The sequence below is a fragment of the Nicotiana tomentosiformis genome, chromosome 9 (assembly GCF_000390325.3).
Source record: "Nicotiana tomentosiformis chromosome 9, ASM39032v3, whole genome shotgun sequence".
NCBI classification, from domain to species: domain Eukaryota; kingdom Viridiplantae; phylum Streptophyta; class Magnoliopsida; order Solanales; family Solanaceae; genus Nicotiana; species Nicotiana tomentosiformis.
In genome coordinates this window covers 6,756,708-6,774,166 of record NC_090820.1, presented here as the reverse complement: position 1 = coordinate 6,774,166, position 17,459 = coordinate 6,756,708, and the positions used below count along the sequence as shown (strand labels likewise).

The 17,459-nt window shown below is 39.1% G+C and overlaps 1 long non-coding RNA gene across 1 annotated transcript; it reads right to left on the bottom strand.

The window, feature by feature from the left end:
- Positions 1-2,489: 2,489 nt before the first annotated feature.
- Positions 2,490-3,324, bottom strand: LOC108947655 (uncharacterized). The gene is made up of 2 exons (XR_001972179.3): positions 2,937-3,324; positions 2,490-2,708 (listed from the first exon to the last, which is right to left on the bottom strand). It is a non-coding gene; the product is annotated as an uncharacterized lncRNA (long non-coding RNA).
- Positions 3,325-17,459: the final 14,135 nt, after the last annotated feature.

Sequence of the window (17,459 nt, the reverse complement as noted above, 5' to 3'; positions counted from 1 at the left end):
ATATTTAAATTGGGACTACGGATGTATTCCGGGAGATCCCCCTGTCTTGCATATTTAAATTGGGACTACAGACGTATTCCGGGAGATCCCCCTGTCTTGCATATTTATTTTGGGACTACGAACGTATTCCGGGAGATCCCCCAGTACTGCATATTTACTTTGGGACTACAGACGTATTCCGGGAGATCCCCCTATACTGCATATTCATTCGGAAGTAAGGGACGGTATCCCGAGAGATTCCCATTGTGTTTACCTTGTTCTAAACCGAGAGCTCCCTTAACTGTTAAAGTTTCGAGAATTTCTTTAACTGTGTTACCGTAAACTTTACTTATATCTTTTACTGTTTAATTTATTATATTTACTCCGGTAGGGCCTTGACCTGACCTCATCACTACTCGACCGAGGTTAGGCTTGGCACTTACTGGTACCATTGTGTTATACTCATGCCCTTTCCTACACATGTTTTCGTGTACAGATCCAGGTGTGAGCTATCAGCCTCGGGGTTAGTGCGTGCTGCTTATTCTAAGAGACTTCAAGGTACTTCTGCTTGCGTCCGCAGATACTCAGAGTCCCCTTCTACTCCCTCGCCTAGAGACTTTCTTTATTATCTTCAGACTTTTGTATAGAGCTACATTGATTATAGCAGCTTGTGCTTTAGTGATATTTCGGGTCTTGAGAAATTATTTTGTATATGCCGGGTGGTACTACTTTTGGTTATTCACAATATGCTGTTTTTCTTTAAAATGTTGTGTTTTCTTTACATTTTCGTAATACTAGGCTTACCTAGTAGTAAAGACTAGGTGCCGTCATAATACCTTACGGAGGGTTAATTTGGGTCGTGATAAATATAAACTCCCATTCAATCACGAGTCTAACCATACCAAAATAACTACATTACGTTAACAATTCGACCCTCAAATCCTCAATTCTATCCAAGAGGGTTTTCAATTTATTTCCAACTTAAATCACCAATTAAATGTTAAAAACAGTGATGGATTCGGGTAATCTAACCGAGATTGAGTTAAGAACATTTACCCCGATGTCTTCTCTAAAAATCTCCCAAAATTCGCCTCAATCCGAGCTCAAATTCGTTAAAAATGAAAAATGGGACGAAGTTCCATTTTCAGAACTTAAACATTCTGTCCAGACCTCTCTTCTATGCGATCGCGGACCAAATCTCGCGATCGCGATGTACAAAATTCCAACTCTACGCGATCGCATCCCTCTTCACACGATCGCATAGAGAAAACGCGTGGCCCAGCTTTCTCTCAGGTTTCTTCTTCGCGAACGCAGTCTTAGCCAAGCAATCGCATAGCACAACTTGCCAAGCCTACGCGATCGCTGACTCGCCCATGCGATCGCATTGCACAAAATTTCAGCTGCCCAATTAACCCTACGCGATCGCATGCCTTCTGACGCGATCACGTAGAAGGAAACTAGAGCCTGCAAAAACCAGAACTTCAACTTTCAAGCCAAGTCCAAAAATGATCCGTTAAGCATCCGAAACTCACCCGAGCCCCTCGGGACCTCAACCAAATATACACCCAAGTATTAAAATATCATACAGACTTATTTGAAACCTCAAATCACATCAAACAACACTAAAATGACAAATCATACCTCAATTCAAGCTTAATGAAACTTAAGAATTTCCAACTTCTACATTCGATGTCGAAACCTATCAAATCACGTCCAATTGACCTCAAATTTTGCATACAAGTCATAAATAATGTAACAGAGCTGTGAAAAGTTTTTGAACTGGATTCTGACCCCGATATCAAAAAGTCAACTCCCCGGTCAAACTTCCAAAACTTAAAATCCTAATTTAGCCATTTCAAGCCTAATTTCCCTACAGACTTCCAAATAAAATTTCGATCATGATCCTAAGTCCAAAATCAACATACGGAGCTGTTGGAATCATCAAAATTCTATTTTGGGGTCGTTTGCACATAATTTGACTATTTGGACTTAAACTTTTAATTTTTTATCAAAATTCCATATCTCGTGCAAGGGACCTTGGAATTTGATTCCAGGAATACGCCCAAGTCCCAAATCACGATACCGGAACTATCAAAATACTAATCCAAGTCCATTTGCTCAAAATGTTGACCAAAGTCAACTCAGTTGAGTTTTAAAGCTCAAATTCATCTTTTAATTCATTTTTCACATAAAAACTTTCCAAAAACTTTTACGGACTGTGAACGCAAGTCGAGAAATGATAAATAGAGCTTTTCGATGTCTTAGAACATAGAATTAATTATTAAATTTAAAGATAATATTTTGGATCATCACAATATATATATATATATATATATATATATATATATATATATATATATATATATATTAAGCGACATGGGTACACGCATAAATCGCGTACCTTATGACTAGTAATAGTAATACATTTCTAAGAAAAGTATTCGAAGTTTTCATTTTTTATCAACTTTGACTAGAAATCCTTGAGATCTTAAAGATGTTGAAAATCCTCATTAACCAATCATGTATAGGACGTATCATTGCCGCTTGAAGTTGATTAAATGCCCTATCGACTTGCAGCTAATAAGGAAAATAGTTATAGGCAGGCCGCTTTTAAGTCGACTTTTGATACTATTGTAGTTTCAGATACACATTCTAACTTAGCTAGTGATCAAATAGACACCTCAACTCAACAAAAATGTGTCTCTTATTGCATGTATGTCATCGCATTCCTCGGGAATTTGAAACAAATTTTGCATTTTTATTGTTGCTGAAATAAAAGTGATCGCATATATTAATAAAAAAGGGATGCCCGGTGCACTACGCTCCCACTATGCACGGGGTCTGAAGAACGAACGGATTACAAGGGTCTATTGTACGCAATTTTACCCTGTATTTCTACAAGAGGATGTTTTCACGGCTCGAACTAGTGATCACATATGATTAGTATAATGTGAAACCATCATCATATGAGACATGCCATCCTTGCCTACAAGGTGGAGCCTTTTAATCATACTCAGCACAACAGCTCCATCTCTTTTTCCAATTTTTTCTTCCTGTATTTGGCCTCTTATCCTTGTCGTTCCACTTATAGACGATTACTCCAGTTCCGTCACTCCATTCTCCATCAATTCCTTGGTGAGGCAGAGCCATAGAAAATAGTCCTTTATCTCCTGTTGGTGCTCAAAAGCAAACATCCATACAGATAAGATGATCAATATTGAAATAGCAGCAAAAGAAATTAACGAATAGAAGCTAAAAAGACAAGTGACTCACTAATCATGCATCAATCTCACACAACTGATTAATTTGCCACAGTAAACACTACTGAGAAATACCTTCTATTCACTTCAAAATTGTCACGACCCAAAATCCACTATAAGTCGTGATGGCGCCTAACATCGCCGTCAAGCAAGCCGACAATAATTTACCAATTTCATTACCCATTTTAGAAATTTAAAATCAACATCTTTCGTTAATCAAATAATGTGAAATATAATTTGCATGGTGAATGATAATATGAACATGAACTACAATAACGAACTACCTGTAGTAGCCCCCAAAACCCGCTGTCACAAGTGCATGACCATCAAGTAAAGAACATAATAAAATACATGTGATGACCCAAAAATGTCATCTTTAATTTAAACGTTCATTTCTGTGTTCTATGAAGATGTTGAGAGCTTACCTGCTATGAGTTACGTATTACCTGAATAGTTGATGTTAATGGCGTTCCTTTTCTAGTAATATATTTCTTATGATGCCACTGTCAGTATTGTTTTCATGTTGTGTTACATTGATTGGATTATGTATCTGTTGTTAGGATTGATTTCTGGGATTCTCTGGCAGGTGGATAGGCCCGATTACAAAGGAAATTCTAGCAAAAATTTTGGAAATTTTGGGAGTTAGTAAAAATTCGAGAAGTTGAAATGGGTGAAAGAAAAGATAAGTTATGTTATGTATTTGGGGGCGAATTCTACTTCTCATTTGAGGACTATTAATATTATGGATACCAATTGGATATGATAACAAGTGCACGAGGCATATTATAAGTGATGTGGGGTCTAAGGAAAGGCCTAAGTCTAAGTCAAGTTGGAAAATTTCATAATAGATTAAAGTTTCATATGGGTACGCACAAGACCAAATATTGAACGAGCATATCTACCTATATATAAAGAATTATGTGATGATCTACATATAAAATGAAATATCTTCGAGTCTAGTTTCTAAAACTTCAAACCGTTCGTCATTTGGACGCTCCTACAAGAAGGTATGACCAAATTACCAAAGGCTGGCAGAATGCGCGTCTACGGCCAAATCTGCGATCGCAGAACCATTATGCTATCACAGAAGTGATTATGCGACCGCAAAACTGGTCGCAGACCTGTCCAGTGAAGCCTATTTCTGGCACCAATTTTGCGGTGCATTGTGCTACCTTCATACCCATTATGCGGTCCATTGTGCGACCGCAGACCTGATTTCGGAGGGTTAATTTTCCTATTTTCATAACCCGACCCCATTTTGATAAATAGCCATTAGGGCTTATTTTGGGGTATTTTTCTGAGAGTTTTAGACAGAGTTTCGAGCATTTTAGAGAGATAAATAGGAAACCTATCATTCTAATCATCCAATCTTACACCAATCTTCTAGAATCAAGGAAGCAAATCACAAGTTCTTCATCTAAAAGGTAAGGTTCTAACCCTTAGTCTTCAATTTCGAGTTTGGGTAAAGTCGGGTAATTGTGAGTGTGATTCTTGGATGTGAGAGTTTTAGTTATACATGCTTGTACCAATAAGGTTATCGGAAGATTGTTGAGTTAAAATAGGTAAAGATTGGATTGAAAATGGTAGAAATATTCGAAGGTTTTAATTTGAAAGGCAATCCGATGTCGGAATTCGATAATTTTGGTATGGCTGAACTCGTATCGGAACAACTATTCAGTTTTTGTGAGTTTTTCCGGGATTTAAGATATGGGTCCCACCATTGAATTTTAAAATAAATTTTGGATTTTAATCCGAAAAATTTATAATTTCATATGGAATTAGTTCCTACGATTCGTGTTGAGTATGTTGAATTGTTTGTGATTAGATTTGAAGCTTTCAGACACGAATTCGTGAGGCAAAGGTGTATTGGAATCTTGAAATTTGTTTGCAAAGCAAGGTAAGTGCAGAGGTTAACCTTGACTTGAGGGAATAGAACCATTAAATTATTTGTTATGTGAAATTCATGTGAACGACGTAGAGGCGAGATGACGAGTGTCTATACGTCGTCAAATTAATTATTTTCATAATTACTTAAAAAATCATAAATCATTTTAAATTATGAATTAATTATTATATTAATTGTTTCTCTCATGTTCTTTGCTCAATATCATGCCTTGAATCCATGCTATAATTGCTACATGCTTATTTGATTTATGTGACTTAATTGCCACTTGACGTTTAGCATACTAATTATTAAAATGCCTATTACATCCTTAATTTTCACAATTAATTGCTACTTGTCATCACTAATTTCTAATAAATTATAATTATTGTATGCTTGTTGTCTTATAATTTCATATTAATTGTTGTATTTATTGGAGTAATTTCTTTTATAAGAATTGGTAAATGAATATATTTGAGGAGCGAGTTGGACGCCGTAACAAAAATGAAAGTGAATATATTGGAGGAGCGGGTTGCACGTCGCAACAGAATTGATAAAAATGAATATATTGGAGGAGCGGGTTGCATGCTGCAACATAATTGATTGAAATAAATATATTCGAGGATTGGGTTGCACTCCACAATAGAATTGAATATGAATATATTGTGGGAACGGGTTGCACGCCGCAACGGAAACTGAATATATTGTTGGCTTCAACTGTTGAAAAGAGACACCTATTTTATTTCTATTATTGTTGTTATTATTGTTATTGCGTACAGGTTAATGTATGTGACCTGCCTTAGCCTCGTCGCTACTTCGTCGAGGTTAGGCTCGACACTTACTGGGTACATAGGTTTGGTTGTACTCATACAACAGTCTGCACTTCTTATACAGATACCAGAGTTGGTCCCAGCGGCGTATAGTAGATTTGCTCGGATTTAGCTATTCGCAAGAGACTTGAGGTATAGCTGCATGTCGTTCGCTATTCTGAAGTCCCCTTCCACTTTATCATAGTTGTGTATTTCTTTCAGACAACTTTATTTTCATTTAGAACTTTATTTGTATTATTCTAGTAGCTCGTGCACTTGTGACACCAGTTCTGGGATGTTATTCAAACATCACTATTATTATGGATTATTCACTTGATTTCAGACTTTGTATCCGCATTTGTTTCTTTGTTATTAATTAATTTAAAATAGTTTTAAAATGGCTAATATTATTCTAACGTTGGATTGCCTAGCAAGTGAAATGTTAGGCGCCATCACGACCCCAAAGATAGGAATTTCGGGTCGTGAAAAGTTGGTATCAGAGCACTAGGTTACATAGGTCTCACGAGTCACGAGCAAGCTTAGTAGAGTCTGAAGGATCGGTACGGAGATGTCTGTACTTTCTTCCAGAGCTTATGAAGTTTAGGAACAATTTCACTTCTATTCTATTCTGTCGTGCAATTTTATTCTATCATTGACGATTAAATTCTCCTATTCTTGTCCTCTTGCAAATGGAGAGAACATGCATTGCATCTAAAACTGGATAAGAGCCAGAGTCCCCAATGACAGCTAAGACTAGAGGCAGAGGTCGAGGCCGATATAGAGGCAGAGGAAGAGCTCAATCTGGAGCTCGAGCAGCAATACCTGTTGTAGAACCTTAAGTGGATTTAGAAGCGGAGGTTCCAGCTCAGACGGTACCTATTGGACCAGTTCAGGTTCAGGAAGGATTCATAGCTACTTCAGTACTTCTGGACACTATAGTCTATTTGGTGAGTCTTATGGAGGGTGTGGCCCAAAATGGTACATTTCCAGTGGCACCAACCGTCTCATAGGTTGGGGAAGGAGGATAAACTCCCACTACTCCCACTCTGGAGCAGATAGCTCCCCAGTATTTACTAGACCAACTGGTTCGCCTGCACTTACCTGGGAGCAGTTCTCACAGCTATTTTCTAGAGAAATTTATTCCTATTACTCTAAGAGAGGAGTACCACAGGGTATTCGAGCGTCTTCAGCAGGGTAGCATGACCGTCACCCAGTATGAGACTCGATTTGTGGACTTAGCACGTCATGACATCATCTTGCTTCCTAGTGAAAAGGAGAGAGTGAGGAGATTCATTGATGGACTCACTTATACTATCAGGATTCAGATGGCCAAGGAGAGAGTGAGTGATATTTCCTTCCAGACGACCGTGAAAATTGCTAGGCGATTAGTTCGTCCTCAGGAGAGAGGGCCAGCGTCAGATAAGAGGCCCCGTCATTCTAGTAATTTCAGAGGCGCCGCATCTTGAGGCATGGGTAATTATGGTAGGGGTCAGGTACCTAGAGGTGGAGGTCAAGCCGTTAGAGGTGGAGGTCAGACCGTTAGAAGTAGAGGTCAGGCCGTTAGAGGTAGAATCCAGTCAGTTAGAGGTCGTCCCAGAGGTGTAGTTCAGAGTGGTGGGGCCCAGGCCCGATTTTATGCTTTCCCATCTAGGTCTGAGGTCGAGTCATCTGACGCCGTAATCACAAGTATTATTCCAGTTTTGCCATAGAGATGCTTCCGTTCTATTTGATCAGGGATCTACTTATTCCTATTTGCCCTCCTATTTTGCTTCATATCTAGTTATGCCTCGTGATTATTTGGTTGCTTTTGTATGTGTGTCCATACCGGTGGGAGATTCTGTTGTGGTAGATCATGTCTATCGTTCGTGTGTGGTTACTATTGGGAGTCTTGAGACTAGCGTGGATCTTCTACTTCTTGATATAGTAGATTTTGATGTCATCTTGGGTATGGATTGACTGTCACCTTATCATGCTATTGGATTGTCACGCCAAAATGGTGACCTTCTCCATGCCAGGGTTACCTCGAATAGAGTGGAAAGGAACCCTTGGCCATTCCACCAGCAAGGTTATCTTTTACGTGAAAGCTCAGCGTATGGTCTAGCTTATTTGGCTTATATTCGCTATCCTAGTGTGGATATTACTTCTATGGACTCAGTACCAGTTGTTCGTGAATTTCCAGAAGTATTTCCTGCAGATTTGTCGGGGATGCCACCCGACAGATATATTGACTTCTGTATTTATTTGGCTCTCGGCACTCAGCCCATATCTATTCCACCATATCGTATGGCCCCGCCTGAGTTGAAATAATTGAAGGAGCAATTGAAAGACTTGCTTGATCAGGGATTCATTAGACTTAGTGTCTCTCCCTAGGGTGCACCAGTGTTATTTGTAAAGAAGAAAGATGGTTCAATGCAGATGTGTATAGATTATCGGTAGTTAAACAAGACTACTATCAAGAACATGTATCCATTGCCAAAAATTGATGACTTATTAAATCAGCTTCAGGGTGCCAAGGTGTTTTTAAAGATCGATTTGAGGTCTGGTTACCATCAGCTGAAGATTAGGGCATCCGATGTTCCTAAGACAGATTTTCGGACTCGTTATTGGCATTACGAATTCCTAGTGATGTCATTTGGGCTGACAAATTCCCCAACAATATTTATGGATTTGATGAACTGGGTATTCAAGCCCTATTTAGATTCTTTTGTGGTTGTATTAATTTATGATATGTTGATTTACTCCAGCAGTCGATAGGAGCATGAGCAACATATTTGGATTGTGATTCAAACTTTGAAGAATAATCATTTATATGCCAAATTTTCAAAATGCGAGTTTTGGTTAAACTCAGTTGCCTTTTTGGGGCATGTTGTATCGGCAGAAGGCATAAAGGTGGATCCTAAGAAGATTGAGGCAACTCAGAACTGACCTAGGCCTACTTCAGTTACAGAGATACAGAGTGTTTTGGGTTTGGCGGGTTATTATCGCTGGTTCGTGGAAGGGTTTTCATCTATAGTAAGCCCATTGACCAGACTGACCCAGAAAGGTGTCCTATTCAGATGGTCAGATGAGTGTGAGTTGAGCTTTCAGAAGCTCATGACTTCTTTGACTACGGTGCCAGTGTTGGTACTACCCACAGGTTCATGATCTTATACGGTATATTGTGATGCATTTCACATTGGGCTTGGTGCAGTATTAATTCAAGATGGCAGGGTGATTGCATATGCGTCGCGACAATTGAAAGTTCACGAGAAGAATTATCCTGTTCATGACTTAGAATTGGCAGCCATTGTTCATGTGCTGAAAATTTGGAGGCATTACCTTTACGGTGTCTCATGTGAGGTATTTACTGATCATCGTAGCCTACAATATATGTTCAAACAAAAAGATCTCAATTTGAGGTAGAGAAGATGGTTGGAGTTGTTGAAAGACTATGGTATCACCATTTTGTATCACCCCGGAAAGGCCAATGTGGTGGCCGATGCTTTGAGTAGAAAGGCTGTTAGTATGGGTAGACTTACGTATATTCCGGTTGATGAGAGGCCGTTAGCTGCAGATGTTCAGACTTTGTCCAATCAGTTCATGAGGTTAGATGTTTAAGAATCTAGTATGGTTCTAGCCTACACAATCGCTCGGTCTTTTTTATATGAGCGCATCAGAGGGCGACAATATGATGATCCTCATTTGCTTGTCCATAAGGACACGGTGCGACACGGTGGTGCCAAGCAGGTTGATGTGGGAGATGATGGAGTTCTGCGGATACATGGTCGTATTTGTGTTCCTAATGTGGATGGGCTTTGTGAATTAATTCTTGAAGAGGCCGACAGTTCCCAGTATTCTATTCATCTGGGTGACACCAAAATATATCAAGATTTACGACAACATTATTGGTGGAGGAGAATGAAAAAAGATATAGTTGCATATGTAGCTCACTGTCTGAATTGTCAGCAAGTTAAGTATGAGCATCAGAGACCTTGTGGTTTTCTTCAGAAGTTAGAAATTCCTGAGTGGAAGTTTTTGCAGTCGTATAACAACTTTTGCGATCGCAAAATGGTTCTGTGATCGCAGATTTGGCCACAGACTCGCATTCTGCAAGCCTTTGCTAATTTTGTCATAACTGCCTATAGGAGTGTCCAAATGACAAACGGTTTGAAGTGTTAGAAACTAGACTCGAAGATATTTCATTTTATAGGTAGAGCATCACATAATTCCTTATATATAGGTAGATATGCTCGTTCAAAATGTGGTCTTGTGCGAACATATTTGAATCTTTAATCTATTATGCAATTTTCCAACTTCACTTAGCCTTAGGCCTCTCATTAGACCCCACATCACTTATAATATGCCTCGTACACTTGTTATCATATCCAATTGGTATCCATAATATTAATAGTCCTCAAATGAGATGTAGAGTCCGCCCCCAAACACATAACATAACTTATCTTTTCTTTCACCCATTTCAATATCTCGAATTTTTACTAACTCCCAAAATTTCCAAATATTTTGCTAGAATGTCCTTTGTAACTGGGCCTATCCACCTGCCAGAGAATCCCAAAAACCAATCCTAACAACTCACGCATAATCCAATCAACATAACACAACATGAAAACAATACTGACAGTGGCATCATAAGCAATACATTACTAGAAAAGGAACATCATTAGCATCAACTATTCAGGTGATACGTAACTCATAGCAGGTAAGCTCTCAACATCTTCATAGAACACAGAAATAAACGTTTAAATTAAAGATGACATTTTTGGGTCATCACAATCTTCACCTCTAAAACAAACGTCCGTCCTCGAATGGAATTAGAAAAGTACCTGAGCTGGTGAAAAGATATGAATATTTGCTCTATATGTCCGACTCAGACTCCCAGGTAGCTGCCTCAATTGGGTGACCTCTCCATTATACCCGAACTGAAGGATAACCTTAGACCTCAACTGACGGACATGCTGAGCTAGAATAGCTACCGGCTCCTCCTCATTAGTCAAATCTTTGTCCAATTGAACTAAGCTGAAGTCTAACACATGGGACTAATCACCATAATGTATCAATTAGGTTGTGGGAAGATTGTTGAGTTGAAATGGGTAAAGATTGGATTGAAAATGGTAGAAAACGTCAAAGACTTTAATTGAGGAGTTGTAAGGCAATCCGATATCGAACTTCGATAATTTTTGTATGGTTGAACTCATACCGGAACATGCGTTCGGATTTTGTGAGTTTTTCCGCGATTCGAGACGTGGGTCCCACCATTGACTTTTAAAATAGATTTTAGATTTTAATCCGGAAAATTTATAATTTCTTTTGGAATTAGTTCCTACGATTCGTGTTGAGTATGCTGAATTGTTTGTGATTTAGATTTGAAGATTTCAGACACGAATTCGCGAGGCAAAAGTGTATTGGAATCTTGAAATTTGTTTGCAAAGCGAGGTAAGTGTCGTGGTTAACCTTGACTTGAAGGAATAGAACCCTTAAATTATTTGTTATGTGAAATGCATGTGAAAGACGTATAGGCGAGGTGACGAGTGTCTATAGGTCGCCAAATTAATTGTTTGCATAATTACTTGAAAAATCATAAATCATTTTAAATCATGAATTAATTATTATTTTAATTGTTTCTCTCATGTTTTTTTCTCAATATCATGCCTTGAATCCATGCTATAATTGCTACATGCTTATTTGATTTATGTGACTTAATTGCCACTTGACGTTTAACATACTAATTATTAAAATGCCTATTACATCTTTAATTTCTACAATTAATTGCTACTTGTCATCACTTATTTCTAATAAATCATAATTATTGTATACTTGTTGTCTTATAATTTCATATTAATTGTTGCATTTATTGGAGTAATTTCTTTTATAAGAATTGTTAAATGAATATATTAGAGGAGCGGGTTGCACACCGCAACAAAATTGATTGAAATGAATATATTGGAGGAGTGGGTTGCACGCCGTAATAGAATTGATTGAAATGAATATATTGGAGGATCGGGTTGCACGCCGCAATGGAAACTGATTGAAATAATAATTGGTTATAACTACCGAGTTGGCTTCAACTATTGAAAAGAGACACTTGTTTTATTTCTATTATTTTCTTTATTATTGTTATTGCGTACATGTTAATGTATGTGACTTGCCTTGCCTCCTCACAACTTTGTCGAGGTTAGGCTCGGTACTTACTGGGTACATGGGGTCGATTGTACTCATACTACATTCTGTACTTCTTGTGCAGATACTGAAGTTGGTCCCAGCGGTGTATAGTAGATTTGTTCGGATTCAGCTATTCGCAGGAGACTTGAGGAATAGCTCCATGGCGTTCGCAGTTCTGAAGTCACCTTCCACTTTATCATAGCTGTGTATTTCTTTCAGACAACTTTATTTTATTTAGACCTTTATTTGTATTATTCTAGTAGCTCGTGCACTTGTGACACCAGTTCTTGGATGGTATTTAAACATCGCTATTATTATGGATTATTCACTTGATTTCAGACTTTATTTCCACATTTGTTTCTTTGTTATTAATTAATTTAAAATAGTTTTAAAATGGCTAATATTATTCTAATGTTGGCTTGCCTATCAAGTGAAATATTAGGCGTCATCACGGTCCCAAAGGTGGGAATTTCGGGTCGTGACAATACAACATATGTCTAGAATACAAATTAGATAGGAGAATGTAATAACTCTGATGGAGACTTTGTATGTTGTGGATTCGTAACGTGGAATGCAAATCACCGTATGTCCCCGCATTAGCCGTGCCTCTGCGCCCAAAAGACCACTAGACATATATATATACATGTACAAAATGTGCAGCAAGTGTAGCATGAGTACATAAATTAACGCGTACCCAGTAAGTATCGAGTCTAACCTCAAAAACGTAATGATGAGACGTCGACATCGATACTTACTAAAGGCCCAATAAGGGAATATAATAAAAACGTGAGCAAATATGAAGCATACAGAAATATTGTGGTAAATTTGTAAGTTACATAATCTTCCAAATATTTATTTTTAAAGTATAAATTTCTAAATCTCGTATTCTGCATTAGCATCTCGTAAATGTCAAGTACCAATATCAAATAAAAAAGAAATACCATATAAGGAGTCAGGCATCAATGGAAAGATTTCTCTCAAGAATATTCAAACTACTAGCTATATAACGCATGATTCTGCCGAGGTCGTTCGGCCCGATCCAGAATAATGTGTACACTGCCAAGTGAGGAGCGGCACGATCCATAGATGCATCTATATTGCAGAGGCATTCGGCCAGCTCCACAATAAAGGAGGACAATTTATGAACCTCCAGAATGAGAAGCTATCACGAGGCTAACGCGTAAGAATGTACAATTTCTATTAACGGTCGAGTAACTTGCACAAAAATTAAAGTACGTGAAATTTCGGTCTTTTACTATTTCCTCTAACAATTTCCAATATAATTTAGGTATTTCAATTAACAAAGGATGCAATCATTACAAGTAATTCATGATTTGGATCCTAGGCTACCCGAACATAATCATAATTAGTAGCTACGCATGGACTCTCGTCATCTCGTACGTGTGTAGCCCCCACAATTAGCAACATATATTAATTTCAATCACCTATGGGGTAAATTTCATCTTACAAGGTTAGACAAAAGACTTACCTCGTTGTGAAGTTACATAGCCGGCTCCAACACCACTCTAACACCTCAAACCAATGCTTGTCGATCCAAAACTATGCAAATAATGTGCAAACCAATCAAAATATATTCTAATACCCACAATAAATTAATTTATAACAATTCCCAACTTCGCTCGAAAGTCGATAAAACCAACCCTCAGGCTCACATGCCCGGATTCTGAAAATTTTCGAAGATAACTTTACTCATAACACCACGAACTCAAATATATAATTTATTCTCAATTCCATGTCCAATTTCGTGGTCAAAATCCAAAAATACCAAATTCTAGGTTTTTCCTTCAAAATCCCAATTTATACTAATTTTCATGCCTAAACCAAAATACAAACCATGTATTTAACTTGCAATAGGTGGGAATCACTTACCTCGTGTTGCTTCATGAAAATACCTCCTTGAAGCTCTCCACAATTGCCCCAACCAAGTGAAAAATGAGAGAAGAAGAGCCAATTCACGCTCTTAAAATGATTCTGCCCAACGATATTTTCACACCAGCAAGTTAGTAGCCGCTCCTGCGGCTCCGCACCTGCGAAATTCCATCGCAGGTGCGGCTTTATAATGACCCGACCGGTGGTTTTGGGGTGTTTTTGGACACTTAGTCCCTAAATGGAGGTTTAAGCCTTAAGATTTGGACCGTAGTCAGAACTGTATAAAGAAGACTCTGGAATAGAGTTCTAGTGGTTCTGTTAGCTCCGGTAGGTAATTTTAGACTTAGGGGCGTGTCTGGATAGTGTTTTGGAGGTCCGTAACTTATTCAGGCTTGAAATGGCGAAAGTTGAAGTTTTAGAGATTTGGACCGGTAGTTGAAATTTTGATATCAGGATCGGATCCCGATACCGGAAGTTGGAGTAGGTCCTAAATTTGAATATGACTTGTGTGCAAAATTTGGGGTCAATCGGACGTGGTTTGGTTGGTTTCGGCATCGGTTGTCGAATTTGGAAGTTTTAAGTTCTTTAAGTTTGAATCGGAGGATGAATTGTGATTTTAGCGTTGTTTGATGTGGCTTTAGGGCTCGACTAAGTTCGTATGGTGTTTTAGGATTGGTTGGTATATTCGGTTAAGGTCCAGGGGTCCTTGGGGTGATTTGGGTGGTTAGTGGCTTGATTGGAGTTAGGAATTTGCAGCTGAAGTGCTGTTGCTACTGGTGTAACCGCACCTGCGGAGTGGGGACCGCACCTACGGAGTGGGGACCGCAGGTGCGAGCCCGCTGAAGTGAAGGAGGAGTTGCAGATGTGGCCAAGAAGGAGCTGGGAAGGAACCGCAGGTACGAAGATTTTCCTGCACCTGCAAGAGTCACAGATGCGGGCAGCTGGGCACAGGTGCGAGGGGGAGCGGTAGGTGCGATGCATTTCCGCACCTGCGGTAGTCGCAGAAGCGGTCGCATAGCTGCAAGAGCGAAGCTTGGGATTCTAAGTGGAATCCGCACCTACGATGGTATTTCCATAGGTGCGGCATCGCAGATGCGACAGAGAGTCCGCAGGTGCGAGAGTTCTGGATAGAACACTTAAATGCAAGGGTTCGCGAGTTTTGCTCATTTTCGACATTTTGATCTCGGGTTTGGCGATTTCTTGAGAGCATATTTGAGGGGTTTCTTAAGGTAAGTCCCCTGTGTTTATTTTTCGTTAATAGTCTTGCTTCCCCAATTATGTTTCCACCTAATTAGTGTGTATTTAAGGTAGAATTTAGGAGTTTGAGACTAGGGATTTGGAAAGTTTGATTTGTGGATTTGAAGGACCATTTGGTGTCAGATTTTTGTAAATTTGATATGGTTAGACTCATGAGTGAATGAGTACTCATATTTTATGACTTTTACCTGATTCCGAGATGTGGGCCCGGGTCGACCTTTTAGGGCGAATTTCGGAATTCTTATTAAAAAGTTTGATTTCATTAATTAGATTAGTTTATTATAGTTGTATTTATTATATGTAATTATTTTTGGCTAGATTTGGGCCATTCGGAGTCAGATATTCGTGGAAAAGGCATTGTTATCGATTGATTGAGCTTGGTTTGAGGTAAGTGGCTTGCCTAACCTTGTGTGGGGGAAATCTTCTTAGGATTTGGTACTGTTTTGATAAGTGAGCGTCGTGTACGTAAGGTGACGAGTACGTACACGGGCTAATTGTTGTAAAAACCCCAATTTATTTTACTGAGTAGTAATCGATTATTCTTTTAAATTGTGTTATACCATTTAAATGAGTATTAGCATGTCTTCATTCTTAATTGAGCTATCCCAATATGTGTATCTATCTTGTTTTGTCTAATATCGTATGTCTACGTGCTTTAGATGCTTAATTGAACTCTGTGAAGCATGCCTAGTTGATTTCCTATTTTTCCTTGACTTTTACTTAGTCTAAATTGTAGGATTTCATGTTGTAGCTGTTAATTCTATTGTGTGAGCCGTGTATTTACTTTGGGACTACGGAACGGTATTTCGGGAGATCCCCCTGGATATTTACATTGGGAATATAGAGCGGTATTTCGGTAGATCCCCCCATCTTGCATATTTACTTTGGGACTATGGAACGATATTCTGGGAGATACCCCTCTCTTGCATATTTACTTTGGGACTACGGAATGGTATTTCGGGAGATCTCCCTGTCTTGCATATTTACTTTGGGACTACGGAACGGTATTCCGGGAGATCCCCCTGGACATTTACGTTTGGGATTATGCGACGATATCTCGGGAGATCCTCTGGTATATTTCTGTGTAGTGAGTTGTTACCTTCTATGAATTCTTTCTTGTTAAATTTCAGTCCTTATTTTACTGCTATATTTTATTATTGCCTTGCTTTATTATTATATATATTCCAGTAGGGCCCTGACCTAACCTCGTCACTGCTCCACCGAGGTTAGGCTTATCACTTACTGGGTACTGATTATGGTGTACTCATGTTACTCTCTGTACATGTTTTTCGTGTGTAGATCCAGGTGCTCCTTATCAGCCGGGATAGCTTTGGAGACTTCAAGGTATATCTGCCACGTCCACAGACCTCAGAATCCCCTTCTACTCTTCCACATGTCTATTATCTTCTGTATTTATCTTTTGTTAGACTCTGATGTATAGAGACACTTGATTTTCCTTCTATAGTTTGTGATTCACGATGTTCCGGGTTTTGGGATTGTTGTGTATTTTTGAATAGTTGGTTAAATTTATGTTTTCATTCATTATTCGACAAATGTTAGGCTTACCTAGTTGTAAAGACTAGGTGCCGTTACGACGTCACACGGAGGGGAATTTGGGTCGTGACAAGTTGGTATCAGAGCTCTAGGTTCATAGGTATTGTGAGTCACAAACCGGTTTATTAGAGTCTCGCAAATCGGTATGTTGACGTCTGTACTTATCTTCGGGAGGCTATGGAACTGTTAGGAAAATTTCATTACTTTGATTCCTTGTAATGCGAAAATTGTTGACTTCAAAAATTCTAAACTTCTGTATTCTATTCTCTCAGAGATGGTGAGGACACGTACATGTGGATCAGATGACCAGATACTCATGCCCCCTGCTAGAGCCGCGAGAGGCCGGGGCTGGGGTAGAGGCCGAGGATTTCCACGTAGTGCATTGGTACAACCTCTGAAACCTGCTACAGAGGAGCCCCCAGTAGCTCCAGCTGGAGGGCAGACACCTGAGGCACCTGTTTCTTCACAATCCCTCCAGGAGACTCTAGCCTAATTTCTGAGCATGTTCAACACGTTAGCTCAGGCTGGATTGATTCCACTAACTCCTGCCACATCTCAAGCCGGGGGAGGAGAACAGACTCCCGTTGCTGGTACTCCAGAGCAGTGGGTTCAGGCCGACCAGGTTCCAGAGGTTGTACCAATGCAGCCAATAGCTCCAGCTCTACCCGAGGT